The sequence below is a fragment of the Octodon degus genome, unplaced genomic scaffold, assembly GCF_000260255.1.
Source record: "Octodon degus isolate 3935 unplaced genomic scaffold, OctDeg1.0 scaffold00136, whole genome shotgun sequence".
Taxonomy (NCBI): domain Eukaryota; kingdom Metazoa; phylum Chordata; class Mammalia; order Rodentia; family Octodontidae; genus Octodon; species Octodon degus.
This window is the reverse complement of record NW_004524712.1, coordinates 4,267,886-4,276,137: the sequence shown is the minus strand read 5'-3', so window position 1 is coordinate 4,276,137 and position 8,252 is coordinate 4,267,886.

The following is an 8,252-nucleotide window of genomic DNA, read 5'->3' as shown; positions in this document are numbered from 1 at the left end:
TATATATATATTAGAAAGGATTAACCTTATTTATACAGAACCTTATGGGAAAACTTGCAGCCAAAATTGTTCTGTGACTATGTTCATAATAAGGATGAGACTGGTTTAATCCAGTCATAGAACATTATAGGAAAACCTGATTTAGTTTATGATTAGTTCAGTTCATGACAAGAATTGTGGAATCAACTGTTTGTGAACCTAGATACCACTGTGTTTACATCCAGTATTTAAGGTGTCACATTCAGATGGGAGATAGTATATACCCAGGAGTCCTAGAAATTGTCACTTTTCGTGTGCCTTAGGAAAAAAGGAAACTTATCTGAGAATTTCCCAGTTGCATCTTTCCCAAAACACATGGGAAAAAATATGCTTCTATAAATGGACCAGGTCAATGTTACTAATTTCTATGACTGACTTAAAATGCCAGGGCTGGCAGCTTGTTCAGTGTCTTTTGTACCATATTCTGTATGGACAAAGAAAGAATACATGAGCAAAATCAAGATTCTGTAAAGAAGAGAAAGGCGAATGCAATGGATGCTACACACGCAATCTAGACTGCTGTTTGATGTAACAATCTGACTGCCTCCAAATTTGTGTTTTAAAATAGTTTATTCAGAGCTTATCATTCTTACAATATTGAGGGAGGAACTGGTAATTCCAAGATTTTGAGATTTGAAGCCACGCATTCTTGTCTATTAAACTTAAGAACAATTCTAGAAATATGTTTACTTGAAGATTCTAGTAAGCTATTGCTGTTGCTTGTTTTGTTTTCGTTTGTTCTGTTGGTTCATTGCATCAGCAAGCAATGCCAGAAATCTGCTGAAGGAATTACTTCTATAGCTTGGGTCTTTCAGCAACAAGCTTCAGGGTTTGAAGAATGCCCTAAATCTTCAATTAACGGTTTCTATGCTGCATTAAAATGGGTATTTAAGATAGAGAGATGTTCTCTTTACCACTGGCTTGGATTATAGAGGAAGGTGATTTACAGGGGATGTGGTCTATCCCACTAGCAGTTCATATGCATAGGAGGTTCGGGCTGGGGTCTCTGTAATTGGTCTCCCATTTCTTCAACTTGTCTCTAAATCTCAACATAGGAGTTTTTATCTTCTCCTCTTTCTTTGTACCAAATGCAGTGCCAAGGCTGATCTGGTTATCAGTAGTAACTATCATTATTCATATTGAGAAAGATTCATTCTGGTACATACTATTCCTTTTCAAAGAAGAAATAAATGAGACCAATGATTACTTTTTAAAACCTTGCCTAGGGCCATAATAGACTTTAGCAGCTCAGCAATTTTTCACCAAGTATCTCAATGATCTACCACACTTTGTACAAGTTAGGCAGAGAAAGTTTAGCCAATTCTTTTGCTTATATGTGATAACAATTGAATGCTTTTTTAAAAAAAGCTAAGCATAAAGGATTACTTACCCCTTATCAATTTTCCCCTTACTTCAGCTGGTCCCGCTTATACTCTAGGCCATGTTATGTGCAGTAGTTAACTGGAAACTACCAATGTCTGTATTAATGAGAACTATTCTGGTTATAATTGTTTAAAACTTTATTACAATTGAGTTTCTGACTTTGCAAAAAAAAAAAATACCGTTGGATAGAAAGTCTTTGGAAGAGGACACAAAACCTATCCTCAGAAAGCTGGCTCTGGGCTCTGCTCTACCCTGCTCATTCAGGTTCTTCCTGTGAGTAAGAAAGGACTGCTCTGGAAACCCTAGTTCATATGTTCATGGCTTGCAATCCAAGAGAAAGAGACATTTTCTGTCTTCCATATCCATGCATCCAATTCACCCAAATCTCTACATTGAAAGGAATACTGGGGTTACCTAGGGTTAGATCTGTCCATCCACACAACTCACACTGCACAAGGGAAAAGCTCACGACTGGACTATTCTGGGTCATGCAGTGCGCTCTCTCTGGCAAGCCTCGCAGTTCACCTTAACTGGAATCTCACTATCACAAGTTTAGAATGAAGTTCATAAAGTGGAGGCTCTGGGATGACCCAGGTAATGTGCTCATCGCAGTAGCAGAGGAGGAAGGCATGGCCACGTGCACTTGTGGACACTGTGCTATCACCTATCTTTGGTGATTTAACTGCCCCAACTTCATTCTGCTCTCTAATGCTTAAGAACCAATTTGTGTTGTGTGGGAAGATGCATGTGGCCTGTAAGTGAAGTGAAATTGTATGGATGCATCTTAAAGAGTTCTTCAGATGAACCTGCTTCCAAGTATGAAATGTTTTTATAAGAAAACCTCTGCAACTTGAAGTTAATTTATGCAAAGGGAGATGGGGGTTAGAGTCACCAACACAAAGCCATTTCTCAAACTGTCTTTTGCACAGTTTACATTAAAAGATTCCACCTAGCCTCCCCACAAAATTGAGAAAAAAACTCCCACCACAGAATAAACCATGATACTATTTTCTTTCCTAACAATATTGCTCTCTATCTTGCTGATTATCCAGTGAACAGATCACGTGAAAGCGTTAATGATTGTACAATGCATGAGGTTAGTAAGGTAAGTGAAGCTCATAATTACCTCATTTACATTCTTTTATTCACTGAAACAGAATTCTTAATGACTTTTATGTGAAATGCAGGGTAATCAGCACAAATGAAGCTCTCTGGTACAGGGTGAAGAAAGGAGCCAAGTTGCTGGCTTTCGTCAGAGAACATGTGATGAATGATCCAGCAAAGGAGCTCAGCAAGGAAGCCTGAGATGTTAGGTTTTAGGAGACCAAGCAAAGAGTTATGATTTAAGGTATTTGTATTACTAGGTTGAGATATATAAAGCAAGATTTAAAAGCAGGAAAGACCAGTGCACTTGTACCACCTCTCTGATTTTGTTTAGAAACAACCAGCTATTTTTGGACAGTTGTACTGGGGCAAGCAAAACCTGAAGCACACAGGAAGACCTCCACTAGAGCCCTAGTCTGTGCACAAGGGAGCTTTAAAATATTTAGTGATTTGCTTTGCCTCTTTATTAGTCACTTTCCTGTTTCTGGGGAAAAATGCCCAAAACTTAATGGTGGGGAAATTTAGTTTTTGAGTTATGGTTTCAGAGCCTTCATTCCGTGGTCCAGTCTTCAAGGCAGAAGTAGCATAGCAGAGCGGCCAAATAGAGGAAACCTGCTCCAGCAATGGCAACCAGGAAGCAAATAGATAGAAGGGAGGGGATCGAGGCATGAGAAGCCCTTGTGACCCACCTCTACCTATCAAACTCCACCTCCTAATAACAATTCCACTGTAAATTCATGAATGAAGTTATCCGCTTATGAGTATAGGCCCCTCACAATCTCATCGCCTTCACAAAGCCCCACCTCTGAACACAAAAGAGTTGCAGGGGACATGTTGCATTTAAACCTTAACAGTCTCCCTGGACTGGTCTCCCAATCATCTCCTTATGAGACAGAAGCTACACATTTTCATATTAATCTGGGGAGCAGGTTTCCTTAAAATAGATATACTTGACTTCATCTAAGTATAACAGTTCAATACTTCCTGCAGAAGGTTTAGATCATCACATTTTGAGCTAAACCCCCAGGTGATTCAGGTAATTCACAAATAACTAGAGAAAATTAAAAAAAAAAAATACACACAAGCAAAAAGTTTTATGTGAACCACTCTTAGTGTTAAGAAACAAAAATGAAAAATACAGACTATATTGGACGTGTAGTTCTCGTACTGAACTTAAAACGATAAGAGGCAGGCCATGCAGAGAAAGAGGCCATGTCTTAACATTAGTGAATTCTAACCCTGGAACACCCTTCATCTGAAGGTTATCTGGATGGACAAGAAAAATAATCAGTTTTTTAGATAGTTCAATCCAATGTTTTTGTCTTCCTTAATTTGCATAGAGCAGTCAGCCTTGTGTTCCTTATTTAAATACTACAATCTCAGTCTGCCCACTTTCTGCAAATGCTTATAGAATATAAAAATGATTAATGTGATATCTACAGTTTTTGCATCTCTGATATCTCAAGGTCATGTTGGAACCTGAGAATAGAGTTAACAGATATTCCAATTATTTTAGAGATCATTTAGATATTTTTCATGAATATGATGCTGTTTTAAATATGATGAAGTAAGTGAAGGCCATTTTAAGATTTTTAGGAATCCAAGCTTTGGAGCCAAGCAAATTATACTCTATATATTACTTCATATTTACACAGTAATTATATGCAAGAAGAAAAGTTATCCATGCCATTTTAATGAAAATTCCTAACAGTTTTGTCTGTTAGGAAAAATTGGGTATCCAAGGTCTTTCTTCACACAACTATCTCTCATGATGTCTTTTTTCTTGTAGGAGTCATTATCAGGAAGTATCATCATTGTAGCAACTGATGTGGCTACTGGCAGAAGGAAAGGCATGAACACAACATGGCAGCCAAAGAGGCATAGCTCAGGCTTTGCTTCATTAGATGTTAGTGTTCTGAGTGGAATAAGAACATCAGGATTGCTTTCACACCACATTGAGTAAGTATATGCTCCTTTCCACAACTCTATTGCAGAATTTCTTCTTCGTTATCAACGTTTGTGTAAGTGACTTGTATTTCTGTCTTTTCCCCTGGTCGTTCTTCCCCTCCTGTTTGAAAACAAATGACAGCTGCAGGGGGACAAAATTTAACTATACATTATAGCCTGATACTTCCTAATTTCCTGTGTCTCTCAGGACTACAGTCCAATAGCATTGGTGCCCTGAAGCAGACAGATATGAGATTTGAAAGTTGGGTTGGGGAGAGATTAGACAGAGGTCAAGTAACCTACACAGGGTTTTCCTGGAGCACTGGCCTAGTAATCAATGGCAGGATCAGTCCTGTCTTGCTTATCCACTATGATATAAGGAGCTTTCATTCCTGTGACTTGATTATACAAGAATATCCTTTTTCCTCTTCTATTGTTGCAAAATATTCTTTTCAAACAAACACACTCAGTCCCTCTCGGCAGAAGATGGCTATTAATCAAGTGTAGAAGAGTTTAAGTAGGTCCTTTTTTTGTATGCGGCAGCTCAGCAAGTTTCAAGTGCCGTAATCAGATTTAGAAACACCACATCTTTACCATTTTGAGGCTTGTTGCTATGTAGATTACAAAAGAAGATAGGCACACAAAGTCTACAGCTACCCTGTGGGTGAAATAACTTTACATTGGCACAAACAGAAATTGCCTCTGGTTTTGCCATTTTAGTCTAAGCTTACAAATATTTTTGAAGCTTGAAGTTACTGTTTTGCACTTCCTTTGGTAAAATACATGTCCAGGCAATTCATTCCACTCTACATGGCAGCTCCATTCACAAATTTAATTCATTCCATGACTGAGGAAGATGGCCACTGTCATGTTCGGTACCCTACACACAGCTCATGAACAGAAGCAAAATGTTGCTGACTGTTTTTGTGTTCAGTCAGCTTGTTCACAAGCTGAAATGCTCATAAACTAAGGTACTGTATTATTGTACTGCACAACGTGTTGCTTCTTTGGTGATGTGCCCTTTGGGGCATTCTCAATTTCTCTGGCTCCTCTATCAGAATGAGTAATGTGCATGGGTGTTTTACACAGCTCCACTAATCGTGACCTTTCCTAACAGGCAAGAAGGCTGAGAGCTGCCATCTTCCTTTTGCCCTTTGCATCTCCTGGTCTTTGCATGACACTAATCCTTTTCCATAAGCTCCCTTGAGAGTTTGCAGCACCAAAACATCAAGTCGAGGGGAGTGTTCTCTGCCATTGATGGAATACTCTTATAAAGGACCATTGTTTTTTTGCCTTCTTTGGAATGTAGAACTCATTGAAACTGCTTTCAGATTTTAAATTCTTTCTTCTGCCAACACATTCAGTTTAGTAAGCTTCCTCTGTGCTAAAGTAGTAGGAATTCCTTGACTCTAAGCACCTCTGCTCCAAAGTGTAGGTCATGAGCTTAGTGCTTCTTCCTCTATGTTGAAAAAGTATATACCATGTACCATTTTTTCAGAAAATTGCTGGAGATAGGATGTGCAAATAAAAGTGTGAATTAAACCAGGAAGGTAAAAAAAGATTGAATCAGGAAATGCCCTGACAAGAATGACAAATAAGGGAGATCTTAAACTGATAGATGGACAACCATCAGAAGTTACAGAGATCAACTGGAACAAAGGAGGGGTCTAACATGTTATTCTCAGAATAGATAGTTAAAAAAACACTTGACAATCTCAACACAGTCAAAGACGAAAGTATTAGAAATATTAAGAACGGAAGGAGTTGCTTGACAACTGCTGTAGTATTACTAACATAAATAGATTTAGTTTTGCTCAAAAAAAACACATAAGTAATAAATGCAAGATGAGATAATATAAACAGTATCAGTCAAAAAGTGTATAAATTATCATGACTATAAAATTAAAATGGAAATATAAAAGTACCTAATAAAATATACTACAAAATATCTAATAGAATATCTTATAAAATATGTAATAAATTTTCGAAATCTGTATGATGAAAATGTTCACACTATACTGGAAGAAGTCAGACTGATAAACAAGAATTCTCTATACCTTTCATTGCATAGAATAATCAACATTCAGATTTCTATCTGTTTCAGCCACTGTAATGGAATCCGTTCAAATATTGTTTGATATATATCTGTAAAACTAGTGAAGTTGATTCAAATTCCAGTAGAGACAGGTGAGAATATACAAATAATATCTTAAAACAAGCAAAATTGTGAAGGAATTGCATTACCAGATAAATAACTAACATAAAACTGCAGTAAATAGGCTGTTACTGATCCATAAATATACTAATGGAACACATCCAAAACAATACAAATATCTAGAGGATTTAGAAAGTTATAAAGTCAGCATCTTACAGCAATCATGAAAAGATGTGATATTGTTTTTAATAAGAAAAAAATGATAATTCTCATGCATCCTATCACTAGTTTCCTCTGTACTAACATTTTCCATTATTATGGTACATTTGTCACAATTAATGAACTAATAACAAGAGATTATTACTAAAGCCCATACTTTCTTCAAAATACTTTATTCCTTGGTTTTTACCTAATGGCTTATTTTTATGTTCCAAAATACCACATTGCAATTAATCACCAAGTCTCCTTAGATTCCTCTTGCCTGTTACAATTTCTCACATGTACTTATTTGTAACCATGTCCACAGTTTTGTGGAGCTCTGGTGGATACTGAGTAGACTGTGCTCGCATGTGGAGTTGTATGATGATTTTTCTCACATTTACTGTTGCAACCTGCGCCTAGATGTCTCCCCAAGCCTCCTATCGTCACAGGTGAGGCTTTTTCAGTATTGGCTGGATCTGACATCTGTGGCTCTGGGATTAAGGATGTGTGATTGCTAAGTTGTTCACTGATTGGTTTGACATAGTTCTGGGTGTGCACAATGGGAAGGCCCACCCTGGGTAGCGCGGATATAAGAGACAAAAGGGGGCTGCTGTTGCTGCTGCTGCCGCGGCATCACTGCTTTGCTGCCTTCTTGTCTTCTGCCCACCGTGAACTATTTCTACTCTATAATGACTCTCTACCTTGCCACCCTTCCTGAGAGCCCACCAACTATGGGCAGAAATGTCTAAAAAAGGTGAGCTCTGAGAAAACTTCTCTCTTCTAGCCTTGGCGGTCAGGTGTGTTGTCTCAGCAATGAGGGAAACAGCTAGGACGGTTTACTCTCAGGTTACACTTTTCAGAAAGAAAGGAAATAGGAGTACCATCCTTAACACATACCATTGAAGTACGTATCCCCAACGGACCTGTCCCATGGATGTTAACCTTGACTGGCGACCGGTCAGGAGAGTGTTTATTAAATGCTCCACCGTGAAGTTACTCTCTCTTTCACGGTCAGCCACACTGAAGTCTCTCAGAAAGTCATTTTATACAACATACATTTAGGCTGTGAGAAATTATACTCTGCCTTATCTCTCCATTTTTAAAATTCGACGACTTAGTTATATCAGGATGGACTTATGACTAAATTTTTGTGTCTGAATTACAACCTACTATCTATTTATATTTGATTGTTACTGGCTGCTCACATTTTGGCCATTGAGAACTCTCTCCTTTGTCTTCTGCATCCCTTTAACACAACTCAATCACTGTGGCTTTTTTTTTAAATTTTGAAAATCTGCTTAGCTATAGATACATTTTGTGTATCTCATGCTCACTCCTGGATTGACCATTTTCCCCAAAAGTCTGCTTTTTTATTGGAGAATAGTAGTAGAAGGCAAGATCTAAGCACTAGGTTTTTTACTAT